Below are 17,957 nucleotides of genomic sequence, written 5' to 3' on the forward strand. Positions count from 1 at the left end.
AGGATGAACTGACTGGTCGTAATATTCTTGCTTCTTTGGATGATCTAAACTACTTTGCCACATGGTCAATTGTAGGTTCCAGGAACAATCCAAGGAAGTCTCCCCAGAAAGGAAAAATATGCACCTGTTTCCAGTTTTCCAGAGACCATTAGCTTCTCAGGTTCCAGCTTCCACTCCAGTTCCTGAACCCATGCAGGTGGATGTTATTAAAATGTGTGATCAACGATGAGAATATTGCCAAGCCTTGTTTTTGTTCTTCAACTGTGAAAGAGCAGAGTCTTTCATTCAGGCCTGTTCTTTCAGATAGGAAACCTTCTGCTTTGGCTAAGTATAGGGGGTCTCCTTCAGAAAAAACAGTTTCTCTTCTTTGTTGACCTTGTCTGTCTGTATCATATGGACAAGTTGAATTCTTTGAGATGGCTCATCTGGACTCCAGTTCTGTTGGAAGGTTCATTCAGAGAGCTTGGTCGATAGTTACCAGATCCCCATCCAACAACTTCTGAAGCCAATGTTTGTGTGGTCTGTGGATGGAGTGCTCCTATCAAAACCCATACACTTTGTTTCTGAGCCTGTAGAACTACATGTGGGAGATACTCATTTGGAGAAAATCTCCTTCCTTGTTCTTCCAAATTTGTCTTGTCAGTCTCTTCTAGGTCTGCCTTGATTCCATGCTTATGGGCCTGTTCTGTGCTGGAAATCCAGTGAGATGCTCTGTTGGGGGCAGAGATGGCATGAAGACATGTCTGGTTAGTGATCACCTGTCCAGGTACCATCTTGTCATCTGGTCCTGCCTGTCAGCCAGTTACCATTGACTTCATCAAGAGGAAAGAGGAATCCCAAAGTGTTAGTGAATCATTTGTGATGTCTACCCCTGTTACCAGTTCCGTATCCCAGAGACAGCCTTTTAAACAAAGTCCATCCAGCCTACCCCTTCCCTCAGCCATTTCTTCTTCCATCAACTCTGAGGACATCATTCCAGAGAAGAGATTTCCTGCTGGCCTGAATAAGAGGGAGCATTAGGGGGAAATACTGTAGCACTGTCTTTCCTGCACCACTCGCCCTCCTCCCAATAGGGATTATGACTCGATTACCACCATAGCTGGTCCACACTGCCTTCCTGAATTCCCCACGGTCCTCCATGTGGGTCTCCCCTGCTTCCTCCTCACGGGGTCCTGTGCACATGCACTGCTGCCCTTCTCAACATTTGGTTTCTCACCCTTTGGAATAAATAACTGCAATTATTTGCCTCCTATAACTATCAACAAGCTTCTTACACCTCTCAACTTTCGTTTTGGACCATTCTTCTTTAGAAAAAAAAGCTCCAGGTCTCTCATATTTGAAAAGTGTCTTCTCCCAACATTAATTTTAAAAGAAATCTGTAACCCTTTTGAATTTTTTTAGTTATTAATATGGACATATAGGTAGCATAAAGCTGAAATTAGCCATATCTGTATGCCTCCTGGATGAGGGGTCGATTTGGAAAAATCATCTTTTATATCTTCTATCTTCCAGGCTGTGAGGCATGTGCTTCCCAGAAGATAAGCCTGACTCCCATTTTTATTATACAGGATTCTTCCTCTCCTTCTCTTCAAATTTCATGATGCCTTGTATACAGTCAAGGCACTTAGTGCCAGAAGCAGCAAAACAGCCTCAAAACATCTTTGATCCTCCACCATATTTGACTGTAGATACTGTGTATTTTTCCTTGTACGCCTCACTCCATTTTTAGTAAACAGTATTAAATGGTGCTTTACCAAAAAGCTGTACCTTGGTCTCATCTGTCAACAAGACACTTTCCCAGAAAGACTTCGGCTTATTCCCAAACATTTGGCAAACTGCAGTCTAGCTTTTTTATATTTGTGTGAGCAGTGAGCTTCCCCCTTTATCTCCTGCCATAGTGTTTCATTTTATTCAAATGTAGAGTAATAGTTTGTGCTGACACTGATGCATCCTTAGCCTGCAGGGAAGCTTGAATTTCCTTGAAATTTGATTAAGGTGGCTTATCCACCATCTGAATTTTCCTGGGTTGAAACCCGTCATTAATTTTTCTCTGCCGCCCACGTCCAGGAAAATTACCTACAGTGCCAAAGAATGTAAACTTCTTGATTATGCTGTGCATCGTGGATAACAGTACATCAAGATCTCTGGAGATGGACTTCTAATCTTGAGATTGTTGATATTTTTCAACAATTTTGGTTCTTAAGTCCTCAGAGAATTCTCTTCTCCTCTTTCTGTTCCCCATGCTGAGTATGGACACACTGACACACAATAAAAGATTGTCAACTTATCCCCTTTTTATCTGGTTTTAGGTGTGGTTTTCATATTGCCCCCACCTATTAATTGGCACTGGTAAGTTTGAGTGAGAATCAAATGCTTGACACAAAGTTGTTTACCCACAATTTTGGAAAGGTGCCAACAATTTTGTTTTGCTCATTTTTGGAGTTTTGTGTAAAATTATGTTCAATTTGCCTTTTTTTCTCTGTTTTTATTGTTGTTCTAATACACACAAAGGAAAAAATATGTGTATGACAAAACATGTGCAATTGCAATAATTTGCTGGGAGACATACTTTATTTTTAAGCAAAATTGTAGGAAAATTTCTTGCACTACTCACATGCACAAATACGGCTTATTTACTACAACCCCATACACACTTGGATGTCTATGGGGCTCAACGTCGGTGAAGTCTTGAGAATCGCGGGAACAACAACAGTGAAAAAGTAAAAGTGGCACTCACCATCCTTTGAATAAAATCACTGTATTAAAACAAATTCATGGGGGCAGCAGGAAGCACATGCATGACAGCTGTTTCGTGTTTAGAAACTACACTTCAACAGATCGCTCCAGAGGTTTCAAGGATGGTGAGTGCCATGTCTACTTTCCACTGTTGTTGTACCTGTGATACTTCATTTTTAAGAACAATTTAAAGGGTGTCAACACTTTTGACCATGACTGTATGATGGCACTAAAAGTACGCTTTTTTTCACATGCCTAATTTTCATGCCAAAACATACACCGATTGGCACTGCCCCATAGCCTAGCATTGAACCGAGCAGCTTAAAAGTATATAAATAAATAAGAAACCAGATGAATTAGTTAATGGTGTCAAAACCAATAAAAACTTTTTTTATGACCAAAAAATAAGGCAAGATATAGTTGGACATCAAAATATTTTTTTTATGATTTTAAAAATGATCCTTGATTAAAAAATGCTAATTTATGCTTTTCATATAACTGAATATTTCCAAATAGTCACATTTGTATAGACAATTTTTTCTTATTATACTTTATTTTTTTTAAGTACTGTAAACCCCTACCATGTGCTGCCAAAAAACTGTATTTCTGTGACTATATAGTTTTGTACTATTGGAATGACAATATTCTCAGTGGCTGGTAAGTAATAAAAATTCCTTTTCTAAAAACTTTCTAACATTTTCTGATTGACTAACTGATCATTAAATACCAAATAGTCCTGAAAAAATAAATGTAGCAATATAATTTAGAGATCTTTCTTTTTCCCAAAGGTAGAAAATATCCATTGTCATTTTGAAAATTATAGTTACCTGAAAGGGAAATTCTATTTCCTGACTGTGAAATACTGCACTGATTATCAGTATGAGCTTATTCAGTAAATAAAAAAAAGAAAAAGGAAATTTGATTTAATAATATCCACAGTACATCTATGCAAATAGCTCATGTCTAAAAAGTAGAAAATGTCCTTTTAGCTATGGGTGGCTATTACTTGCATGCTAAAAAACAGATATTGAAAGAAGGGGTATTGTTTTGAACAGTTTCCTTACAAACCATGTAATCTGTTACCTGGCTGTGAATTGTACTGGTACCTTAAATAGTACATGTAAAAAAACAGAATTTAATGATCATTGCACAGAAATTATATTCTTTCAAATTATCCATAAAAAGCCTTAATTTTCCCTTTAAAATAAATATCTGCAACTAAAATATATTTTTCAACTAATATGAATTTATCACAAGTGATGAGTAAGCACTAAAATACTTGGGTGCTCGGTACCTGACCCGAGCCATTTCTAGTGCTTGGGTGCTCGTCTAGAGTAATGAGCATAATGAAAGTCAATGAGAGACTCGAGCATGTTTCTGGCAAACCCCCTGGGAGGTCTAATGGGCCTCGAAATCACTGAGAATGAAGCAAACTCCTCTGAAATGGAATGGGAACTGCATGGGGAAGATGTCAGGACACATCTATGATTCCCTATTCAATGCTGAAAACAATCTTGTCAGAGTATTACACCACTTTTAACTGACTGACAAGAAAACGTACAATACACCAATAAAACGGATTTTAATGGACAAAATTTTAGAAAACATTCTTTTCTGTAAAATGAGATGTTTCTAAGGCAAATTTCACTAGAGGAAAAATATGCCTGCTCCATCCCTTTGGCTATATTCACACTAAGGGTATGTGCGCACGTTGCATACTGCCGTGACAAATATTCTGCAGCGATTTGACAGTGCATGTGCGCTTCAAATCGCTGCAGAAACACTGCGTAATTGATGCAGTGTGTCTGCAGAATAGATGCCAATTTCATGCGCTCTGGATGCTGCCTCTCCCATAGACAGAGTGGGAGCAGCATCCAAAGCAAATGAACGAAGTGACATACTGCTTTTTTGAGCGCAGCGATTTGGATCAAGATTTCAGCATGCAAAACGCTGTGCTCTCAAACGCAACGTGCGGATGGATTATGCACAATCCTCATAGATTGTGCTGGGGACGCGCAACGCATGTGTTTACGCTGCAGTGCAATACACAGCGTAAAGGCATTAAAAATGCACAGGTGTGCACACGTGCGCACATAGCCTAAAGGCCCCGTCACACCCAGCGATGTTGCTAGCGATATCTCTAGCGAGCGTACCCGTCCCCGTCGTTTGTGCCTCACGGGCAAATCGCTGCCCATGGCGCACAATATTGTTAGGAGCCGTCACACGGAATTAGCTGCCTAGCGACGTCGCTGTGGCCAGTGAACCACCTCCTTTCTAAGGGGGCGGTTCATGCGGCGTCACAGCAGCATCACTAAGCGGCTGCCCAATAGAAGCGGAGGGGCAGAGAAGAGTAGCCGTAACATCCCGCCCACCTACTTCCTTCCTCATTGCCAGCGGCCGCAAGTAAACTGTAGCTCGTCGTTCCCGAGGTGTCACACGTAGTCATGTGTGCTGCCTCGGGAACGACGAACAACCTGCGTCCTTAACAATCAACGATTTTTTGAAAATGAACGACGTGTCAACGATGGACGATTTGGTGAGTATTTTCCATCGTTAACAGTCGCTCGTTGGTGTTACACGCAACAATGTCGCTAATGATGCCAGATGTGCGTCACGGAATCTGTGACCCCGGCGACATGTCGTTAGATACGTCATTGCGTGTAATGGGGCCTATAGGGTATGTGCGCATGTTAAGTACTTAGTTGCAGGAATTTCTCCATTATTTCTGCATCTCATTCCAGAAAAACTGCAGAGCAAGAGATCACATTTTCCCCACATTTTTAAGCAGATTTTTATGCTTTTTTTTTGCATACATTTTTTATTACTTTCAATGGTGAATAACGCAAGCAAAAATGCTAATTGACATGCTGCAAATTCTTTTCTACATTAAAAGTGAAAAGAAAAATACTCAACATGCTCACTACACTTTAGGTTTCTCATTGACTTTGCTGGTGCAAGGATTTGATGCATTACAAATCTCATAAAAAAGAGATAAAAATGAACTGTGTGCATACAGCCTAAGGCCCCTTTCACACGTCAGTGAGAAACACACATTTGTCACTGACATAATAAAGGTGCATATATCCCTCCATGTGCCGTGATTGTGGCACATGTGTGATCTCACGTGTCCATGCTGCTACTGTCGTTGGTGGTGAAGTCTCCCATGATGCTGTGTCCGGCCACCACTGTCTCCCTAATGCAGCTACTTCTGGGTCAGCTGTGCAGTGCATATGCATGAGCATAATTAGCCAGCCTAGAAGTAGGAGACAGCAGCGACTGAAGACAGCATTGCTGGAGATGGGTAAGCTTCATAAGCTTTTTATTTTAAATTTACGTGATTTTCCTGTTACTTGTTTCATGGACCACATCACTGTGTGGTCCGTGGGACATCAGTGATGCCAGAACAAAAAGGATTTGTCTTTGCGCAGAACACATGGACACGCATGTGCCCCGCATGGAAACACGTCAGTGAGAAATCACTGATGTTTGCACAGACCCATTGATTTTATTTGGTCTGCGTATGTCCATGATCTGGTATGTATAAAAACTGCAACATATGTACCAGAATCACTGATGTGTGAAGGAGACCTTACCATTTTTGCAAAAAATAACAGCAGTTTTCCATGTCAGTCAGGGGAAATAAGCAATTGTGTGCATTAGCTCTATGAAATCTCATTGCTTTTGCTCTGACTGTAAAATCAGCTTTTAATTTGTATCAAAGTCATTAAACATGCTGCCAAAAAACACTGCAAAAATACAGCATGTGAACATAGCTTTATTAGACAGTCATCACTTACCATATTTCTCAGTTTCCTATGACCACAGTTGATGACATAGTACATATAGGGCAGTGATGTCAAACTCAAAAACACAGAGAGCCAAAATTAAAAAATTGAAATAATAGAATAAAATAATTGTTCCTGTAGGGAACAGAAAAGCCACTACTAATATGTGTTCTTTATTATCTATGTGATTACATTTGTGACACCTATTCCCCACCTTGGGAGGAGGTAAATTATTTAGCGTTGCGCTGCCCTCTACTGACTTGCTTTGGTATTGCAATTGATTTGAAAGCAAGGAAGTGGCTGTTGGGGGTGGAGCTTGAGGAGGCAGTTTAAAAAGAAAAACCAGTTAGATGCGGTTGAGTTGCTGTGATGCAGCAGAAAAAAAAGAGACCTCCATTGAGATATGCGGGGAGTGTAATTATCACCCTATTCAGAGTGCCCCATTTCTGCAATAACAGAGTACTGAAAAACGCAGTTAGCCCAATTGATAGTGACATCCATCCTCCAAAGGCCAGGATAGGAAAAACGCTTGAACTAGTCCACTGTGTAAGAGATCTCTTTATTTATTGCTATGAAATGACTGTCTATTGGAAATGGAAAAACAACTTTGATTGACTAAAGGTTGGCTACAAGATTTCAGTAAAGTTCCTCATTTACGTTTTCACAGAATCCTTGATGTCTGTCTTCCTTCAGCGGCCTTATACTTGGCAGATATGACCACAACTCAGTCTCCTATCTCTGTTATTTTTCTCTTTATAATTTGCCACCTAACCTAGGGATTTGCTGGAGCCATCGGAGACACCATGACCTAAACATCCTCTGAGGTAGTAGGCCCGGCTTCTCACAGGGCGGTGCGGCAAATTACATTCCCACATAGCCCCCAGAGCAAAATAATGGGCCGACATAGCCCTCCATACAGAAAAATGTTCCCCACATAGCCTTCTATGCAGAATAATTGGGCCTCACATAGTCATCAATACAGAATAATTTGGTCCACATAGCTCTCCTTACAGAATAATGTGCCCCATATAGTCATTCATACAGAATAATATACCCACATAGGCCTCTAAACAGAACAGTGGGCTACACATGGCCCCTATACAAAAAACACCAAAAAAACTGAGCTGTAGCAAATGTTCAGTAAACATGCAACATTACAAGCATGTGAATTGCAGCCTCAAGACAAGAAAAAAAAACAAAGAGAAAAATTGTATGAAAAATACCATGACTATAAATAAATAAATTGCAAATGTTTAATAACAGGGTACTTAGTATATACATTTTTGCAAAAAGGTAAGAAGCTGTCCCACCTCGTCAAGGTGTACCCGTCTTGGACAGTCCATAACCAACTAAAGTTAAAAACATTCTATATACCTAACTTGTGTCATGTCAAAACTCCAATGTGAATGGTAACAAGTGGCCAGCTGGGTCCCAGACTAAATACACAGCGCAGTGTAGCCCTCCTTATACTGTGACTGGGCAACTAATTTGCTTCCCACTGCGCTGTGTATTTAGTCTGGGACCCAGCTGACCACTTGCTACCATTCACATTGGAGTTTTGATAGACACAAGTCAGGTATAGAAAATTATTTTTTAACTTTAGTTGGTTAGGGACTGTCTTATACAGGTACACCTTGATGAGGTGGGACAGCTTCTTAACTTTTTGCAAAAATGTATATACTAAGTACTATGTTATTAAGCACTTGCAATTTATTTATTTATAGTCAGGGTATTTTTCATACAATTTTTCTCATTGTTTTTTTTCTTGTCTTGAGGCTGCCATTCACATGCTTGTAATGTTGCATGTTTACTGAACATTTGCTACAGCTCAGTTTTTTTTTGGTGTTTTTTGTCCGCTTCCTTGCTTTAGTGCAAGATAGGGGTGTAGCCCTCCTTATACTGAGACTTGGCAATTATTTTGCTTCTCACTGTGCTTTGTATTTAGTCTGGGACCCAGCTGACCACTTGTTACCATTCACATTGGAGTTTTGACATGACACTAGTCAGGTATATAGAATGTTTTTAACTTTAGTTGGTTAGGGATTGTACCAGACGGGTACACCTTGATGAGGTGGGACAGCTTCTTACGTTTTTTTTCAAAAATGTATATAATAAGTACCCTGTTATTAAGCACTTGCAACTTATTTATTTATAGTCAGGGTATTTTTCATAGAATTTTTCTCTTTGTTTTTTTTCTTGTTTTGAGGCTGCCATTCACATGCTTGTAATGTTGCATGTTTACTGAACATTTGCTATAGCTCAGTTTTTTTTGTGTTTTTTGTCTGCTTCTGTGGCGCCCCTGACTTGGTCAGGCACCACTGAGTACTGCACCCATGCTGGGACAGTACTTCCAGGTAATCCTAAAGGCCAGAATGAGTAGTGTACGCACAGACACATAGCAACCATGTCTCCCACACCTTTAGAGGGGACCTTTGGGTAGTCTCCAGAGGAGGGCTAGCCTTCAATTCTTTTCAGAAGGTGGAGTGGAGGGGCTGGGAGCTAAAGTGCAGAGGCTGTCAGGAAAGGAGTGGAGCGAGCCAGTCTGGTAGTGATGAGCAGCGGTTGCTAGGAGACGCAGACGCGCGCTCACGCTAGTCAGACCCTGCGCAGTGTAGTGACAGTTGGCGGAGGAGAACGGTCTCAGGAGGACGCAGAAAGAGGTGCTCCTGGTGACTAGGCATGCACAGAGTACAGGTCCCTAGAGCAGACTCTAGTTTACCTATCTGCTAAACCTGCCGGTGAGGGGAACTACAAGTACCTCACCAACCTCACAGGTCCGAGCCTCAACAGCAATGCAGGGACCCATAAAGGAGACAAAGCCTGAAGCCATTTTTCTTGGTCCACACTGCCGGCAAACAGGCCGAACACAGGGGAGAAAAGGCAGTTGCGACTCCCTGGATAGACCCCACGGTACTTCAGGTCAGGGGTTATCCAAAAACAGAAGTGCTAGGACGGCGAGCTACCTGTTACCTTCAGACTGACCCAAAGGATACCTGGTTCTACCTGGTTTATTGCAGCATCGCCCGGGTCAGCTCACAACAACAGCACAGTGAGTAAAAATCAGTTAAAGACTGTTGGACTCTGCCTGAGTTATTCTGAGACCTGTTGTTCTACACACCTGAGCCCCTGGGGCCAGCCTCACTCACGGGAGGCCACACCATCTGACTGCAGACCCCATCAGCCCCAGACGCTCGTTAAATCTGCAGTGGCAGTCACCCAAATCCCTGACCGCAAACTGTGAGTGGCGTCACGATAATAAAAACTTACCTGTTGCCAAATATTCAGAAGAAGGTCCTGTGGCGTCCCTGAAGCTGGAGCGACGTCGCTGGGGTGACACATTTCCTTGATTTAGTGCAAGATAGGGGTGTAGCCCTCCTTATACTGAGACTGGGCAATTAATTTGCTTCCCACTGTGCTGTGTATTTAGTCTGAGACCCAGCTGACCACTTGTTACCATTCACATTGGAGTTTTGACATGACACAAGTCAGGTATATAGAATGTTTTTAAGTTTAGTTGGTTAGGGACTGTCTCAGATGGGTACACCTTGACTAGGTGGGACAGCTTCTTACCTTTTTGCAAAAATGTATATACTAAGTACCCTGTTATTAAGCACTTGCAATTTATTTATTTATAGTCAGGGTACTTTTCATACAATTTTTCTCTTTGTTTTTTTCATGGCCCCTATACAGAATAATTTGCCCACAGTTTTATATTGGACAACATTTCAGATCAACCTAGTCGCAATCGCCACATAGTCCTTCATTCAGAAAAATTGGCCCCACATAGCCCCCCATACAGAATAATTGTCACCACAAAGCCCTCCAAACAGAATAATGGGCCCCACATAGTGCTCCATACAGAATAATGTGCTCCACATATGATTCAGCACTTTGAAGTGTCAGCTCAACGACTGATGTGCTATATGAACATGTGCTGGAACTCCACATTGCGCATGTTATCCAGGCTTTATAAGTAGTTGTGGGCAGTAGATGAATACCAGTTATAACATGCCTGTCAGAATACAGGACAACATCAACAAGTAAGAACCAAAGAGTGGGCATGGATGTTGACATCTGTGAGGTTTGCTGAAACAACCAAGATGGTGAGTGGCAATGATGCCATAATCAATGTAACCATCCCACTTCTGTTTCTACTCAAACACTTGCTGTTCACAATTAAAGAAAAAGCTTTGCATGTGAACCAGATGGAGATGGTAAAAGACAGTACACAGGGTGCTACGTGTATTCATATCCTGATTGCTTGCCCTGGAAATGTTGTTGTTTAGGCTTGTAAATTCTCAGGCTTTCCACAATCACATGGCATGGAATGGAGGTAATGGGGATAAGGGCTCCTGGATGGACCCTCAGGCTAGGGGGCCCTAGCTATCTCTCATCCCAGAATTACCTCAGAAGGTGAGGATGTCTGGGCCGCCACCCTAGCCCTTCTATTAACCAGCCTTAATCTAGTACCCCCTCTCCCACCACCTAAGGGGGTATCCAGGATCAAACTTCACAGAAAATAGACAAACGGAGAAAAACAAAACTTAATCGCACAGCAACCAAACACAGAGGAATTTGACAACGAGTGGCAAAGGGGAAACCAAAGCAGGGAAGAAAATGGCAGGCAAAGGGTAGCTCAACATAATCAGCTAGCATACAGCAACACTTGCACCAGCAGCTGCAAAATGACTCCATTTCTCCATGGCACAACTTGGTAGAGTAAATCTATGAACTGCAAGGAAGAGGTGGCTGATGGGGTTTTTAAGGAGGAAGGGAGTGGCCACAAAAGGCTACAGCTGGGTTCCAATCAAGCAACTTTGCAAGAAACTTGCAGTAAGGGAAAACTGACATTAACCCTTCCAGCACCAACAGAAAGCAAAGTGCATTAAATATAGTCTCCAGAGTAGAGAGAAAGCTCAATAAACAGACCATCATAAATCTCACCATGCCGAGAGATAAACGTGACATCCTGTTGGCATGATAATTCTATGAGCCGATGTCATCGCAACTCCTGGAAATATTGCACAGGCTCATTTTTTCATCAGTGTGCCTCAGAAACCAGGTGTAATTGATTTTTTAAACATTGATTTTAGTAAATAGCATTATAAAAGGATGAAATTGAAGCTTGCAGCCCCACACTGATGTCTCTAATAGATCAGAGCCATGTGATACAGTCTAGTCACTTCCGCCAAAATGTGACCCTCAGGGGTATATAAGCTCCGCTTGGTGCTGTTTAAAGCTGAAACCCCTTTTCCGCATGAGCACAGGGTTACAAGGGCAGCGAGAATGAAGGTGAGACACACAGACTCCGGCAGGGTGTAGTGCCCCTGAACCCATCAGGGCACTATTAGGTACTACTGCATCCTAACAAAGATGCAGGGCCCTGGAAGACCAGTGCCGGTACCACCAAACACATAATTAACCCCAGTTCCCTCTCCCAATCAGGGTGATTGACTAGTCCAGGACCCAATGGATGGCCACCTAGTGGTGGAGCCAGTCCAGTCGCTGACGACCAGGTGGGAGGGGACATACAGAAACACAGAGAGTCCGTTAGTGGCAGTTGAAGGGGACGGACGTGTCTCCAGATAGGGTCGTGTAGCTGTGACCTAGGTGGCGCAGGAGAGTGATTGCCAGTGAGAGTACAGTCAGGTACCCCTGGAACCAGAGCACCGATAGGACACAGGGCCCTAGGTCAGGCGAATGCTTCAGGCAACCTGAGAAATACCTGCACAGGGAGAGGACCTTCAAGGACCTCACTGACCCAAGAATCCGGGGGACACTAGCAGTAAGCATAGAACCAGGAACTGGAGCAGAACACCGACCCTACAGGGTTCCCACTGCCCGCCGTACGAACGAGAGACTGCTGATAGATAGTACGGGACCCACAAATGCTCCAAGTTACGGGGTTCCACCAACCAGTGAGAGGTGTCGGGAAAAGAGGCCACCAGGTTACCAAATCGGTACTGGGACAAAAAGGACCAGGGGTCTGAACCAGCCGTCCTCAGCGCAGCAGCACCAACAACTCAGTGAGTTAAACAACAGTTATACTGCATCTGCATCGTGTGGTCTCCTTTCCTTCTGCACCGGATCCCACCATCAACTCCCTGGGGCTCGGCCCTACTTGCGGAGGGCCTAACATCTAAGCTGCCACCACCATCAGTCCCAGTGGTAAAACACTGTGCAGCGGCGGTTCCATCACCATAACCGCAACCAGCAAGTGGCATCACAATATAAACTCTTAAATCTCCCCTGTATATATATCCCCTTTTAAAATGCGACCCCCAGGGTCACCGAATTGGGCATCGGCTGTTACACAACTATGACACAGCATCCCCATACATATATGGCCCAGGACCGAGTACCCCATAGCTCTAGGGCGTCACAAGGGCACCACACTTGCTACCAGCCCTGACAGGCTGACAGACCCTTTTTGCTAGTAGTACCTCATTAAATATACGACTGGTCCATTAGCAGGATTATGTCAGGCCAGAAACCAGCCCAGGTAGCATATACAGTCAGGGCCAGAAATATTTGGACAGTGACACAAGTTTTGTTATTTTAGCTGTTTACAAAAACATGTTCAGAAATACAATTATATATATAATATGGGCTGAAAGTGCACACTCCCAGCTGCAATATGAGAGTTTTCACATCCAAATCGGAGAAAGGGTTTAGGAATCATAGCTCTGTAATGCATAGCCTCCTCTTTTTCAAGGGACCAAAAGTAATTGGACAAGGGACTCTAAGGGCTGCAATTAACTCTGAAGGCGTCTCCCTCGTTAACCTGTAATCAATGAAGTAGTTAAAAGGTCTGGGGTTGATTACAGGTGTGTGGTTTTGCATTTGGAAGCTGTTGCTGTGACCAGACAACATGCGGTCTAAGGAACTCTCAATTGAGGTGAAGCAGAACATCCTGAGGCTGAAAAAAAAGAAAAAATCCATCAGAGAGATAGCAGACATGCTTGGAGTAGCAAAATCAACAGTCGGGTACATTCTGAGAAAAAAGGAATTGACTGGTGAGCTTGGGAACTCAAAAAGGCCTGGGCGTCCACGGATGACAACAGTGGTGGATGATCGCCGCATACTTTCTTTGGTGAAGAAGAACCCGTTCACAACATCAACTGAAGTCCAGAACACTCTCAGTGAAGTAGGCGTATCTGTCTCTAAGTCAACAGTAAAGAGAAGACTCCATGAAAGTAAATACAAAGGGTTCACATCTAGATGCAAACCATTCATCAATTCCAAAAATAGACAGGCCAGATTTAAATTTGCTGAAAAACACCTCATGAAGCCAGCTCAGTTCTGGAAAAGTATTCTATGGACAGATGAGACAAAGATCAACCTGTACCAGAATGATGGGAAGAAAAAAGTTTGGAGAAGAAAGGGAACGGCACATGATCCAAGGCACACCACATCCTCTGTAAAACATGGTGTAGGCAACGTGATGGCATGGGCATGCATGGCTTTCAATGGCACTGGGTCACTTGTGTTTATTGATGACATAACAGCAGACAAGAGCAGCCGGATGAATTCTGAAGTGTACCGGGATATACTTTCAGCCCAGATTCAGCCAAATGCCGCAAAGTTGATCGGACGGCGCTTCATAGTACAGATGGACAATGACCCCAAGCATACAGCCAAAGCTACCCAGGAGTTCATGAGTGCAAAAAAGTGGAACATTCTGTAATGGCCAAGTCAATCACCAGATCTTAACCCAATTGAGCATGCATTTCACTTGCTCAAATCCAGACTTAAGACGGAAAGACCCACAAACAAGCAAGACCTGAAGGCTGCGGCTGTAAAGGCCTGGCAAAGCATTAAGAAGGAGGAAACCCAGCGTTTGGTGATGTCCATGGGTTCCAGACTTAAGGCAGTGATTGCCTCCAAAGGATTCGCAACAAAATATTAAAAATAAAATTTTTTTGTTTGGGTTTGGTTTATTTGTCCAATTACTTTTGACCTCCTAAAATGTGGAGTGTTTGTAAAGAAATGTGTACAATTCCTAAAATTTCTATCAGATATTTTTGTTCAAACCTTCAAATTAAACGTTACAATCTGCACTTGAATTCTGTTGTAGAGGTTTCATTTCAAATCCAATGTGGTGGCCTGCAGAGCCCAACTCACGAAAATTGTGTCACTGTCCAAATATTTCTGGACCTAACTGTACGTAATATTGAACCAAGATCACGGACATGGGAATTTGTGGATTGAAATAAAAGAGCAACCCACGTGTAAATAATTTATTTTATTGCCTTAAAGGCACACTAGATAAATCAATTTATACATGAGAAATTTACAGAGAATACAGTCAGAAATGCAAATAAAAGGTAGTGGCACAAAAAAGTATATGCAGATAAATAAACCAGATACCAATTTCCTTAGTATCTACGCCTTGGGGCTCGCTGACACATGGAGACAATATGGAGCCATTAGATTCCTTGGTTTCTCCCTACAAGCGACATAATGTGACCTCCTGGCAGCATGGTGGCTCAGTGGTTAGCACTGCAGTCTTGCAGCGCTGGGGTCCTGGGTTCAAATCCCACCAAGGACACCATCTGCAAGGAATTTGTATGTTCTTCCTGTGTTTGTGTGGGTTTCCTCTGGGTACTGTGGTTTTCTCCCACGCTCCAAAGAAATGCAAATAGGTGACTTAGATTGGGAACCCCAATGGGGACAGTGTTGCTGATCTATGTAAAGCGCTGCGTAATTTGTTAGTGCTATGTAAAAATAAGGATTATTATTATTATTATTATTATCATTATACAGGGCTAGTTAGGTAGGGAATTTTGCTATACACATGTGAATGCTGCTGGGTTAGGAGGCATAAGGGACCTGACAGGTTCTCTTTAAGGACAGATGTGAAACACAAAGAAGGATTTCTGCAAGCCTACAAATGTAAGTCTGTGGTTAGTTCTCCAAGATGTTTGTAACAACCTCACTACTGAATTTCTTTAAAAAGTATGTGCTTGTGTACCTAAAAACATTGATGATGTTTTGAAGTAAATGAGTTGTCATTGTTTATTCACTTTGGACTTTATCAATTGTTTAATTTATAGAACTAAACAATTAATACCTTTATTTCTTAAAGTATTCTAACATTGCAGCATATTTTTTCCATTTTTTTACATGTATATGAGAAAGAGCAATGTGATATTGTCATAGGAGAGCTTGACTTATGCTATTTTTATAGTCTTTTATTGAAGCTTCAAAGTTCGACCTCTTGTTCAAGATTGTTTGATTTTTTGTTGAAATCTATTTAACTTAAAACTTAACACCCTGAGGTTTCCAATATTTTATTATACAGCATGCCCTCTGTCTTTTCTTCGTTTTTAGTATTATTGAAGAATTCTTTCAAACCTTGCTCAGTTTTTAGTATATTTTCATTTTCTGTTCACACAATGATATACAAACAATATTTTAAGAAAGACGTAACCTATGATACCTATATTGAGGCTACTTGAACGCCACATCAGCAACACCTCTCACCTTTCAATGCAAAAGTGAAAGATACTGGAAATCTATCATTAAAGATGGACTCATGCATGTAGTTTGAAATGCAATAGATCCCAAAAACTTTTCACACTTAAGCTGGAATCATTCACGCACGCATTTGCTCTAAAGCTGTATCAGAAACTTCCCCTTGACTGCATCTATTCTTCCAGCCTTTTACTAACATGAATGATGCTCATGATTAATGAAAACTCATTCTGCCACATGCAAAATCTGTAATAATGCCCCCACTATCATCCCTCCTAAGGGCTCATTCAGACAACTGTTCCGATTGTCCTGGTCAGTTCCTGTTTTTTTGCGGACCTACTGACAGCACCCTCTTTTCAATGTCTTTTGTGTAGGATTGGAAGGCACACGGAAGCACTTCCGTGTGCATCTGATCCTATAAAAAAAACAGATCAGATGCTGTATGTCCATTTCATTATTATGGAACATGTCCTATTCTGTTCCGTAATTGCGGACACTGACTCGATACATGTCAATGGGTCTAGCACACAATCATTCATTGGACACTCTGTCTTTCCATGCTTGCAGGTTGGTATATGCAATTGCTGTCTTCATGCACTATGCTAAATGCTTTTATTCACATCTGAAGGGTAGTAGGACTAGCATTGCATGTTCTAAACCTGCAAGCAGTGGTCACATAAGTTCAGCACTTTGTGTGTAGTTATACTATACACCATATAAGATGCTATACTCCATCTATAATCTATATGTGCGTCTAGAAACTGTTACCCTATAAGTGAATATATTTCTATAACTTAGTGACCATATTGGACCACATCTAGTCCTAAATTAGTTACAAGTGTTAGGTTGCAACTGCAAAACTATGAACACGACCCTACAATCTTAATAAATAAATAAATATAACCTTGATGCCACACTGTTGGTATGTACGGTCTTGTTCATGTTTATGGTTGAATAACCTGCCACCTTCTGGTAAACAGCAGTATTGTATTTGTATTTTAAACTGTCCATGTCTATAATTTTGTATGTTAAATTTTTGTCCAATAAAGTATCTAATATTTTAGCCGAATACTTCTGAGAATTTATTGTGTGCTAAATGTAATACGAGTTTATAGGCTATTATTATCAAGTGAGAGGTTTTGTGTACTCATGTCAATGGGTCTGCAAATTTTTCGGAAGCCGCACGGAAGCACTTGTGCCCCTGCAGTCTGTGTCCCGCTCCCGCACCAGGCCCACAGCTGCTCGCACTGCAATGTGTCAGCATCTCTCCGCACAGCAGTGTGTCAGCATTTCCCTGCACTACAGTGTGTCAGCATCTGCCTGCATTGCAGTGTGTCAGCATCTGCCCGCATGGCAATATGCAAGCAGCCGTGGGGATGATGAGCATTGCCGCCAGGAGTTTAGTAAAGTTCATTACCTGCTGTGAAGAATTCTGCACTCCTGACATCAGTGCTTGTCACTGACTTCTATACCCGTCGCATTGTCACATCACCTCTCGCGGGCGGCCCGAGACTGACTAGCGGTGACGTCACAGGCCACTTGCCATACTTTGCTTGTGAACTCGGTGGTCATTGAACTCAGTGACGAGCGCTGATGTCAAGAGTGTGGCAGCTTTCATCACCGCAAGAAATGTACCTAGCTAACCTCCTGATGTCAGCGCTGGTCATCCACTACGGTGACCTGGCTTGACCTAATGATGTTAGCTCAGGTCACTGCACTGCTCTCCCAGTCAATGGGAAGCATTCTGTTCTTCATTGACTTTGATACTAAGTATGGATCGTCGTGGGATCCCCTTATTGGATTACACCGGACCTGGATTTGTTTTTTCTTTCCAGTAAATTGGTGAAAGAAGGAATGTGTTGGGGAGTGATTTTTCAAATAAAAATTTGTTTCATATATTTTTTATTACTGACTAGGGTGTGATGTCGGGTATCTGATAAATGCCGTGACATCCCTAAC

The sequence above is a fragment of the Anomaloglossus baeobatrachus genome, chromosome 6, assembly GCF_048569485.1.
Source record: "Anomaloglossus baeobatrachus isolate aAnoBae1 chromosome 6, aAnoBae1.hap1, whole genome shotgun sequence".
Classification (NCBI taxonomy): domain Eukaryota; kingdom Metazoa; phylum Chordata; class Amphibia; order Anura; family Aromobatidae; genus Anomaloglossus; species Anomaloglossus baeobatrachus.